This window comes from Argentina anserina, chromosome 5 (assembly GCF_933775445.1).
Source record: "Argentina anserina chromosome 5, drPotAnse1.1, whole genome shotgun sequence".
Taxonomy (NCBI): Eukaryota; Viridiplantae; Streptophyta; class Magnoliopsida; order Rosales; family Rosaceae; genus Argentina; species Argentina anserina.
Window position 1 is genome coordinate 19,434,280 of NC_065876.1, and position 12,638 is coordinate 19,446,917.

Sequence of the window (12,638 nt, forward strand, 5' to 3'; positions counted from 1 at the left end):
ATGTGCATGACATGTGACGCAAAATTGGATAAAACAATTAAATTTAACGGATGTGGTGCAAATCGGCAATTTTTACCAAGTTTAGGAGGTAAATTGACTCAAATACAAGTTCGGGGTGTAAATCGACAATTTTTACCAAGTTTAGGAGGTAAATTGACTCAAATGCAAGTTCATGGTGCGAATTGACAATTTCAGCCAAATTTAGGGTGCAAATCGGCATTTATGCCTTAAATGTATTGGGTGATGTTAAATGTACCGCGAATGTTTTACTAGAGCCAGCAACTTGTTTACACCCCATCATTACTAATTACACTTTGCTGGCTTTACAATGATATATCCTTCTTGTAACTAAACCTAGGGGTGGGCATAAAAAACGAAAATCCCGATCCCGTCCCGATCCCGTCCCGAAATTCATAGGGACGGGACGGGACGAAGGTCTAAAAACGTTCGTCCCGTCCCGATCCCGTCCCGTTTCATAACAGTGGGACGGGACGTGGGACGAATAATTTATATCCCGCTTCGTCCCGTCCCGTCCCGCAATTAAATAACTTTTAATCTTGACCGTTGGATTATTCATCATGGCCGTTGATTTAAATTTGTTAGGGTTATCAGGTTATGTGTTAAGCCGCAAAGAACTGTTTCAGATTCAATCATACCTTTCCTGCTTTCCATTCTCATCGAGGCAGAGAACATATGCCATCCTTCTCTGTGTTCTCTCCCATCTTGCCAGCCTGCTCCCTCCACTTCCACCCCCTCCAACCTCATCGCCGCCGTCTCCTCACCCATACTCATACTGCCTTAGCCTCAACCCCCAGCATTTCATCACTTCCTCTCTTTCTCTAAGCTCTCAGAATTCCAGGATCTGGGTAAGTTCTCCCACTGAGATTTCAATTATTTCTGTTGAATATAGATGAATAGATGATGCAGGGTGTTTGCCTAGTTGTGCATATTTCCCACTTAGATTGTTTTTGTACTAAATTGTGGATCCAATTTCTAGTCTTGATATTTCTCCTCTAACTTGTTTATGCAAGATTTTGAATGATCGGCATAGATAGTAGATGAAGTAACAGTGTATAATCACTCAAATAACAAAAGCTATACTTCCAGGGCATCAGAGATATACTCAGTGACCCTTTTCATTGTTTCATATGAGTCTATTTGTAATTTTTAGTTTTTGAGATTTCTGGATGTTGAAGTAATTTGAACATTGTGTAGTTCTCTCATCCTGTGTTATATGCATAGATTATTTGACCGAAGTAGTCTGTAGCATTCGGTCACTTTGGACCAAAGAGATTGAAGCTGAGTATGAACTTGGTCACTGTAAAGAACCTATATGGCTTAAAATTTGAAAGAGTAAAAACAGAGGACTCAATCATGGAATTCTAGCACTACATCAGAACAAAATGATCACTAGGTGTGTTAAAACCATACAATTTAAGAGACTTAACATACGAATAGATGAGTCAATTGGTCTGTTCCCTCCTTATATACATCAATTAATTATATATTTATGCATTCATTTTATTTGAACATAAGTAGTTAAACAGTGTCAAGGGATAATCAAGTGCCTACATGTGTTTCAACATATACATTCTGAAACTCTTCCTGTAAAAAGACAACTTGTTTAAAAATTCATCATAATAATGTCATGGTAACTATATCATAGTGTCCAAATTACATTAGAAAGTATGATCTATCATAAACAATCTGATTAAGATAGCAACCAGCAAAGGATGTCATATTTCCTGACAGTCTCAAGAATTAGAATAATGGTTCAGCTATCTCATATTTTCAGTTGGTCACAGTTGTCAGCCACAAACGTAACAATTACTAAGAGATTATATGATGCTGCATAGAGTAGTATGATAGGTAGTAAACAATGTAGGTTTTGATGTATTACATAGTTTGAAGCATGGTTGCTTGAGTGCTGGATCATTGAGTTTGAAGCAATATTGGACAATAGGATACAATTATATTCCCCTTTCAATCATTTTTAGGTTCAATCATACATGTTCTTGAGTTCATGTTCTCTGATATAGATATAAATATAATGATAATTGTTGTTTTTAATCATCATTTGCTTCTGCACAGACATTACACAAATTAAGGAATGTAATCTCTATACTATATGTATATAAATGAAATCAATATATGTAGATTGTTTTATAAAGCTGACCATGTATTTTTGCTTCTATTTTTGTTTTTGTGTTCTATTCATGAAAGCTCCAGCATTTCACATTTCCACTGCATATAGGTTGACTAATGATGTGTTTCTTGTCAAATTGGTTTAGGATGGCTAGAGGAAAGAAGTCGGGTTTGGTTCGACCTAATCCCTCTGCTTCTGGTCTTGGGAGTTCTTCAACAGTAGCATCTCCTACTCCTTTGGAGCTACTTGAAGTTGGAAGCCAACCTGCTTCAAGCCAAACACATGCTGCTGCCAATGGACCTGCTCCAAGTGTAGTTGAACCTGCTGCTTCTGTAAGTGAGGGTGGTGAGTCTTCTTCTCTAGGTACAAAACGTACTAGTATGGTTTGGGATCATTTCAAAGAGTATGAAAAAATTGAGAGAGTAAAAGATGTTCATGGTAAAGTAATCCAGAGAGTTCAAAGAAGGGCATATTGCATCCATTGTCCTAGGGGGAAGTTTGGGGATTTCAATGTTGAGGGTAAGAGTGGTACATCTGGTTTGCTTAGGTATCTCAATCAAGGTTGTAGGTATTTTCCACATGAGGGAGATAAGACACAAAAAAATCTTGTAGGGGATAAGTCTCGGTCAAATAAACTGAGCACAAGTACAAAAGCTCAAAATCAGGAAGATTTTGTTGAAGCTTGTGTAGAGATGATTGTCATTGATGAGCTGCCATTTAGCTTTGTAGACAAGCTAGGGTTTAACAGATTTTGTCAGAGAGTGTGTCCTTCTTTTGAAAAGACTTCAAGAAGAACAGTGTGTAGAAGGTTTCTAAATATGTATGACATCCAAAAACATGCACTAAAAAAGAGTTTGAAAGCATATAGGCTGAGTCTAACCACCGACACTTGGACTAGTGTTCAAAATATCAATTACATGGTGCTTACTGCGCATTTTGTCGATGCAGATTGGAAAATGCACAAAAGGATCCTTAACTTTAGTATGATTCAAAACCATCAAGGGCCAACTATAGGGAAGCTTATTGAATCATGCTTGGTGCAGTGGGGAATTGAGAAAGTGATGTGTGTTACTGTTGATAATGTTTCTTCAAATAAGTGTGCTTTAGAGTGGCTGGTTGCTAAGATGAATAAGTCGGCAGCTTATGATCAAATTTTAAACGGAAAATACATGCATGTGAGGTGCACTGCTCACATTACTAACTTAATAGTGGGGCATGGTTTGAAAAGGTTGCAGAAATCTGTGTTGGCAATTAGGAATGCTGTGAAGTTTGTGAGGTCTTCTGCAAATAGGTTAGAGATTTTTAAGAAGGCTGTAACAAGGGAAAAGCTTTAGTGTAAGGGACTTGTGTGCATGGATGTCCCAACAAGGTGGAACAACACCTATATAATGTTGGAATCGGCTTTGAAGTTTGAACAAGTATTCGCACTAATGTTGGAAGATGAGGAGTCAACCTTTGCAGCTTACTTTAAAGAACCAGATGAAGAATTTGATGAAGATGGAAATCTAGTACCTAGCACTAGTCACAGAAAGAAGGTGGGACCTCCGAATGAAGAAGATTGGGACAAGGCGAAAGTGTTTGTCAATTTCTTAAGACTTTTCTATGAGGTTACTCTAAGGAACAGTGCATCATTGCACCCTACTGTGCACACTGCTTTACATGATGTTATTGACATGGAGACCAACATAAAAAGCTTGTTACTAACACCTCGGTTGGCAAGTGGGTTAGAAACTACAAAGACATTGATAGACATGGCTAGCAATATGAGAAGCAAATGGTTGAAGTATTTTGGCTCTTTTGGGGACCTTAACAACATGTTGGTTATTGGTCTAGTTTTAGATGCAAGATTCAAGTTAAAAAATGTAACACACATGTATATGGAAGAGGAGCTGCCTGTTTGTGAGGTGGAAAGAAGAACAAAGCAGATCAAAAAGCTGTTTATGGATCTTTATAATCAGGTATTACTTCATACTTCAACTGCTTATGATGCATATATGGTAATGATGTGTGTGTAAATGATATTTGTTTAGATGATGCTACTGATTTGTGAGTGCTGATGCATATATGGTAATGATATGTGTGTGCAAATGATGTTTTTGAGATCGAAATTTCGTTTTATGGAATCGTTAACCAAAAGTGAGATAGCTTTGATTGACAGCCACAGAACCAACATGATTTGTGTGTGTTGATGCATATATGGTGTTATTGTTCTGTGAATAGCTAGGGATGCTACTGTTTTGAGCTTCTGTGAGTACCATTGATTGACAGCCACAGAACCAACATGATTTGTGTGTGTTGATGCATATATGGTGTTATTGTTCTGTGAATAGATAGGGATGCTACTGTTTTGAGCTTCTGTGAGTACCATTGAGATGTTTTGTTGGACTAATCATAAATTCTTGTCATCTTGTGTTAGTATGTGGTACATGTAGATGAAGGCATACACATGCTGAGGCCGCATTCTCCTAATTCTTCATCTAGTACTATCATAAGTGGAAGCAGCTCTAGCTCAGGCCATCGGGGTCAGCGGCTCAGTAATTGGAAAAAGCTTGTTCAAGAAAAGGAAGAGGCAGTCGCAGCTCATGAAGTTGATCAATACTTAGATGCTGCATTGGATCCAACTGATGAAGAAGATCACTTTGACATCCTGAGTTGGTGGAAGATTAATAGCTGCAGGTATCCAGTCTTAGCTGCGATAGCTAGGGATGTTCTTGCCATTCAGACCTCAACAGTGGCCTCAGAGTCATGTTTTTCAACAGGGGGTAGAGTAATTGACTGTTTTAGGAGCTCATTAACTCCTAAAACTGTGGAGGGGCTGATTTGCATGCAAAATTGGATGTTAGGTGATGATATTGCAATGGTTGAAGTAGAGGCTGATATACCAACAATGATAAACACTGAGTTTTATGAAGGTCTTGAGCTAGGTATACATTTTAACAAGTGTTTATACTTTATACTTGTTGACCGATTTCAATTCAATTTGACATTATACATTTAGACTTACTCTTGGACTGTCATTTACTCATTTTTGCAGATCATGAGGACAATGCTTCAAGCAAGAACAATTGTCCACCTCCAACTCCAAGAGGAAAAGGAAAGGGGAAGTTTGTACCGGTGGAAAATGTAATTAATGTTTAGGTCTATAACTTTGTTTGATGTTTGTTTTGTGACTATTTAAGTTTATGATGGACTATTTGTCAATGTTGTTAATTGACTTAAGTTGATTACTTGAAATCTTGAATGATAATTGTCTCTTAAAATTGAGAAAATAGGTATTTTAAAGTCATGGGACGGTGGGATTAGGCCCGTCCCGTCCCGATCCCAACCGGGATTAATCCCGAGTGGGATGCATTCTTAAAAACCCGCGTCCCGTCCCGATTCAAAAGAGTGGGATGGGACGTGGGATGAGCCCCGTCCCGTCCCATCCCGTCCCGTGCCCACCCCTAACTAAACCCAACAAAAATCACTCTTGCTTCTCACACCCGTTGAATTCGACTTCGTGGATCATCGCTCTCTTGCAACCTTCTTCCACTTCTATTAAAAGATCTTCTTTAATCCCCCTTCTTTCATGTAACCGAAAAAAAATCTCATTTCTTTCAACTTGAGAAACAACTTGAGTACAAGAGTGTATTGTATTTAGGGTGTATTGTATTTTGATTTTCAAGTAGTTTTGACTACTTTTTAAGACTTGGAAAGTTTGTGGGTATTCAATTATGATCTATTATAACTTTTAAAGAGTTTCTGAAAGTATTTGGGTATTCAAAAAATCACAAGGTATTCATTGAAAACTTTTTATGAGTCCACATAAGTGTTAGGTATTCTCAAAATTCTACAAATTGTATAGAATTTGATTCTTGTGGATTAGAAAGCCTCTAATATAAATAGCAAGGCTCCTCAGAAATCCAACCTCCACACCAAAGATTTCTGGAGGATTTTTTTTCACGAAGGAGCCGCCAACTAGGTACGTGAAAAACCTCTAGGGTTTCTCCTTTGTCTCCATTTTCCTTGAATTTGTCGATTTTATCAGTGATGTTTTCTATCATTATCTTTGTCCTTGAACCTATTACAATTATATGTATCCATATTGTTATTTGTGAACCCTACCGTAAACCCTAGAGAACTACTCCTGGAAATATCAAACCTTTTTGGTATTCAGTTCTTTTGCTTTCGATCCTATGTGAGCAAATATGAATGAATAGCTGGACTCATTAACCAATGCAAGTTGGAAGATATGTTTCCAGATTACATGCAAATTTGATCAATATGGTACATCCATTAATAAATCAACATACATGTACGTTTCTATGGTTCAATCTATTGATATATACATGTGTAGTCTCTATGATTTGATTTGCGCCTTTATTTCCTTATCACTATGTGATAACTTATAGATGAATATAAGGACTAAAAACCAAAGAACCAAGAAACTTTCTTTTTTGTTTTTAGCCAATTTGCTACAAGAACCCAATTTGATTCATAGATATGTAAGATGTGACCTCCTGAAAAGAAAATACGTAAGATATGTATGTATGGTGAACAATAAAATTGGGGTTTGGTTAAAGATAGTAAACAATAGATTTATAAATGCATTCGTTAAAAGCAGACATATCGTTTATAGCATTGTCAATGGCACCATCGCAACTAGAAAATGGCAAAGGAGTTAAAGAAGAGGGAAAAGGAAATTATGACAAATGGACTAATGAAGAGAGCAACGAGTTACTGCAAATATTGGTTGATGCTGCTAAACGTGGCTGGCGTGATCCTCAAAGTGGTCTGATAAACAAAAAAAGAGTTGAGAACAAAATACTTCCACCTTTCAACAAAAAGCTAGGGTGTCAAAAGACTTATAAACATTATAGTCATCGGGTGAAGTGGGTTAAGAAACATACTCTCTGTATAGTCAGCTTCTGCGTCACAGCTCCGGCTTTGGATGGGACCCCGTTATGAAAAAAATAACCGCAAGTGATGAAGTATGGGAGGATTACTTTAAGGTGAGAGACTACACCCTCATTTTTATTTATATTATTTGTAATGTTTATTTAATTATATTGACTATTTATTTTTACACTTTTTAGGCACATAAAGAACACAGAAGCGTTCACAACCAAACATTTATAGACTATGAGGATCTGAAAATCGCAGTAGGAAATGGAGTTGCCACAGGTAAGTTTTCAATTAGTTTGGGAGATGATATTGATGCTGCAACACATGTGGTTGAAGAAACTGAAAGTGGTTCTTTGAATGACTTGGTCTATGATAATAATGTTGGTGCTTTCATTCAAGTGAGGGATGAATTACCCCTCCAATATCCTCCATCACAATCATCATCCTTGCCTTTTCAGGCCACAACTGCGGCAGTTCCTGATAATACAGTGGAGAACAATGCTGGAAGTAGTGCAATTAAAAAACGCAACAGAAATGAGGTTGAAAAAAATGACAACTCAACTGATGATGTTTCTGAAGGTGATGTTATGAAGAGGCTCTCTCTTGGTATTGGTTTTATTGCCACTAACTTCAACAAAATGTATAGCCTGATGGAGAAAAGAGAGTCAAGGGATAAAGAATGTTGGGATGCTCTTATGGAAACTCCAGACTTGAATGATGAAACTCGTTACTTGGCTTTTGAGTTGCTTAATACAAAAGCATTAAAGGATCTGTTTTTGAACATGACCCTGGAACAACGATTTAAGTGGATTGAGTTCAAGACAATGCAATAAGTCAAGTGTCATATTGATGCTTGTCTTTAATGTTGGTTTTTAGAATAATGAACGACCAAAATGTGGTCTCATGGAATAATAGTTTCATAGATGACTTTTTTCAATTATTTATCGGAATTGAGACATGTTTTATCATCTATCATTAAAGTAAAATGATATGTTTTCTTATTATTTGTTGTCTTTTGGATTATGTATTCTGTTATGTTTCTATAATCTTTCGATTATGTATTCTTTTGGATTATTATTATACTGTCTCTATTATGTTTCGTTGAAAGAGAATGCATGATAAATCTTTTTGCTTGTAGGTTCTCAAAGTTTAGGATGGAATAATAGTTTCATAGATGACTTTTTTCAATTATTTATCGGAATTGAGACATGTTTTATCATCTATCGTTAAAATAAAATGATATGTTTTGTTATTATTTGTTGTCTTTTGGATTATGTATACTGTTACGTTTCTATAATCTTTCTATTATGTATTCTTTTGGATTATTATACTGTCTCATGCATGAATGCATGAAAAATCTTTTTGCTTGTAGGTTCTCAAAGTTTAGTGATGAACTAACTATATCGAAAGCTCGAGTTCAAACCGATATACTTTGAACAAGTATGTATGGATAATTATGGACTTTATTATGTATTGATCATGTGGTTGCATCTTATAAATAGGTTCTTACTGGATATGCCTTTATTAAATGCACTTCTAAAGAATGACATATATTATGGGTGAAGATAATATGGACTTCATGAATGAAGAAGATGAATGATGCAGAACATTTCGAAGCTATGTGATAGGAGCACTTAATATGTTTTTACCTCCATTTGTACTTTACTTAGCCCTTATTGTTGTAATATCGAGTCATTGAGTCACAATAGGAGTCTTGGACGGTTTTGGATGTGTCTTTATGCTTAAACGAGTTAAAAACGAAGAATTGGTCTAGAGTCCTAGTTTGAGTAGAAATCCTTATAGGACTAGGAACCCTAGTTGGATTAGAAGTCTTCATCTTTCTACGTTTTGGTCGCATTAGTGATATCTTGAGAGTCATATTTGCACTAGGAATCTGATCGGTTCGATTACTCGAGATCAATATTAACCCTGTAAGCATCGTTAGTAGTATAAAAGAAGAGGGTATCGTTCTCAAACCGGGGATCCAACCAGTGTAAAGAATCACAAACATTTAACAACGAATTCATAAGAGTTTAAAAGATTTGAGATATATTTCGGATCAAACATAAAATAAACCTAAACTAACATATACATGTGATCAAACAAATAACATAAGAACAAAGGTAACGAAATCTACTCTCAATCATGTTCATGCCGTAAGTATCATAGTTCATCTTAAATTCGATCATGCATCAAGTTCCTACTTGGTTCCTAATACATGGATATTATTGAGCTCAACTACTTGTCTTGCTACGAAATCTAACATACTAATTCATCATGCAATTACGTATCACAAAGAGAAATCAACATGTTTAAAGCACTTATCCAATGTCGAACTTAAGATCATAATCGGTGGAGGAACAAAGGGGACAAACAATTAATCAACTACTTGTATAAAAATTGTTTTTAACTTTGAATGATTAACATATGCGACATCAATTACTTGTCTTAATCACACATGCAATATAAGAGCACACCGAAAATTAATTAAGAACATAAATTGAAACTCATGGCATAAAACCTAAAATCATTGAATAAAAATCGAAAACCTTAATTCATCATGTCATTCGAAAATTACAAATATCTCATAGACAAGAATAAAAATAACTTTAACAAAACCTAAACATAAATCATCCAAGAACAAGAACATAAAAACCCGAAAACTAAACATGAAGATCAAAGAGTTACACTTTATAATTCTCCTCCCAAGGTTCCTTACAGAGGTAGCACGAGATCTTCAAGAGTATGGTATCCTAGGCTCCCAAGCTTTGGACAGAAAATATGATGAAGGGTGGTGAATTCGGATTCTATGATGCTTGGTGAATGAAAGTGTTTGGGCAGAGCTTTGGCAAGTCTTGTGAGCAAGGTTGATGATCCTTTTATGTGGAAATGAGGTGCTATATATAGAGGAAGAAACCCAAGGAAGGATGGCCACAAAGTCCACAAAGTTGAAACCAAATTGGTTGAGGTTTCCTAGATTCGGCAGATCTGACATTTTGTCCCTTGTTGTGGCCATAACTTTCTCTAGAAAATAGATATTGAGATGATTCCAACTGGCAATTTCAACTAGACTTCCGTGGCTTTTCATCCATATATCGTGCACTTTCTCAGTCATTCTGAGCTGTCCAAGGGAGCTCGTCAAAGTTAGATTTCTATAAGGATTGCATATCTTTTGCATTAATTGCATATCTTCTTCCTCCTTTAATGCTGATTTCTTTTGCACAAATTTCTTCCTTTGAATTAGGGAGGCAGCAAAAGTCTTAATTGTTGCAGCCATGTTTGATTTTTCTTACCTCTCCTCATTAAATTTGCTGGATGCTTTCTTTGACTTTCTTGCCTCTTCTCATTTAATTTGCTGCATGTCTTCTTTGACATTCTTTGGTGCATGGATTTATGGACATTCTGATACATATTTGTTCTCTATATGCAGGAGGAAAAAAGTCCCAAGTTTCCCTCATAGCCCTTGGATCAAAAGCAAATCAATGGCTGAGATAATTCCGTCGAGCTCACTGGACCTCCGAGTAATTATTCGGTCATATCTCCCTGTAGGAATAAGATATTGATTTGATTCCAAATCCTACAGAAACTAGACTCAAAATCCTTTTTATCCATATAAGGTACGTCTTCTAACGCAATCGGAGCTATCCAGCGAGCCCGTCGAAGTTGGACTACAAATCTTGACAGCATTTTCATTCTTGCATGGATTGGGTTTTTAAGTGTATCTTCTTCTTTTTCCTTGTGGAACTAGGATTGCTTTCCTTTTCCAACATGGATTTGTATTTCCAAATAAGAATAAGTATATTAGAAACAAAGAAATACGCAAAGATGAATCCTACTCGAACAAGGAAACATATATCAACAAGGATTCTTAACACTTAGCACGATTTCATCATCAATTCACTTATAATTGATATAAGCTCTACCTAAACAATTATTCATACAAAAGAAACTAAAACATACTAAATAAGAGTTAATAAAGAGTAAGAATAGGACATAAACGCATTAAGAACGTCACACTTTGTGCTCATATCAACAACCCCATACTTAAGCTTTGCTAGTCCCTTAGCAAACACTAGAAAAGGAAAACAAAAACATAAAACAAAAATCAATACAACTAAACTAATGACTCAACTATAATGCCTTCAACATTTTGTCTCAGCGATCTTCAAACTCATACCATCAAGAATAACACTCAATCAAAATAGATAGAATGAATTCAATGGTTAATAAACATGAGATCTCGCATAACAAGTAAGACATGGCAGAAACATAAGTGATATTAAGCTCAACATGTTCAAAACAAGTTCAAATTCAACTCACAAGGGATATGCACTCCGAATCTTTTCTCTCAAGAACATGGCATATGCTTAAAAGCTTTTCACACATAAGAGTTATGAATACATAGTGAATTCGAAAACCTCATGAAAGATACCAATCATATGCACAAATGAACCCAAACCATATGCTTACTCATGAAACAAACTCCACAAATCAAGAGCTACTCATTTTAAGAATCATGTGGATCTTTATAAAAGGTAGGCTTAGGCTCGGTAAGGATATGATTTATTTAGGTAAAAGGAATCAGAAAGGTCATCCTCAAGACTTAGCAGAGCAAGAATCATTCACCTTATGTCGCCATACTCCATAAAACAAGGGCCAATTTTATCATGTTGGACCCATTCTTCACTCTAAACATTGTGAAAACGAACAAAGGCTAAAGTACAACATTATTGAGCCTTCAACAAATACATCACAACTCCTAATTCACATCAAACATAGCTATGCCGTAACTTCTTTGTATATATATATTTTTTTCTTTCAAGCCGTGTTCATGTATTTTTTTTCTTCTCACGGCATCTTTCTATTTTTTTTTCATTCTTTTCACCTTTTTCTTAAGGCACAAATACATACATAGCATAACCCCACACTTGAATCGAATCATCACTCCATATTAACACCAAGAAATCGGCTCTGCCAAGCTTTGAGAACAAGGTAGAGATATAACTATACTAAGCAAGGATATTAACATGTTGGTAATGAAAGAAAAGGTTTAATGTTGGCTCAAAGGGGTTCATACTAAGGTGTCCCAAGCAGGGCACAAATAAGACATACGGCTTTTTGGTTTAAGTGGTGGAATCCCTAAAAAGATCCAACAATCATTTTCAAAATCAGAGTATATTATGATAAAAGTTTTGAAAGTTTTACAAAGTAAGTTCTAGCATTCTCTAGTTCATTGCAATTCTATGGCATATGAATTGATCAAAATGGATGTAATGAGGTTATATAGCCAATAAACGATAGATTAAACTCTCCAAAGAAAGGCACATATATGGCTCGAAACTCACATAGGTTACATGAATTCAAACAAGTAGGGAACATGCTCATTCTGTACCTAAGTTTCAAAATCCTCATCTACTACATGTTCGTACAATTTCTACACATCGATTAACCATCAAATAGCAATTAAGTTCAATTTCCAATCTTGTGATCATCTTTCAACCAATCATTCAAAGATCAACTCATCCTAGACAGTTAAAGGCATACCTAAGACTCAAAAAAAAAACAACTTAGAATCGAAAAACAAAACCGAAAATAACACTAAAATTGA

General features: G+C 35.9%; 1 pseudogene; it reads right to left on the reverse strand.

Moving 5' to 3' along the window:
* Positions 1 to 12,638, reverse strand: part of LOC126795674 (uncharacterized) — a 157,843-nt pseudogene that overhangs the window by 140,843 nt on the left and 4,362 nt on the right.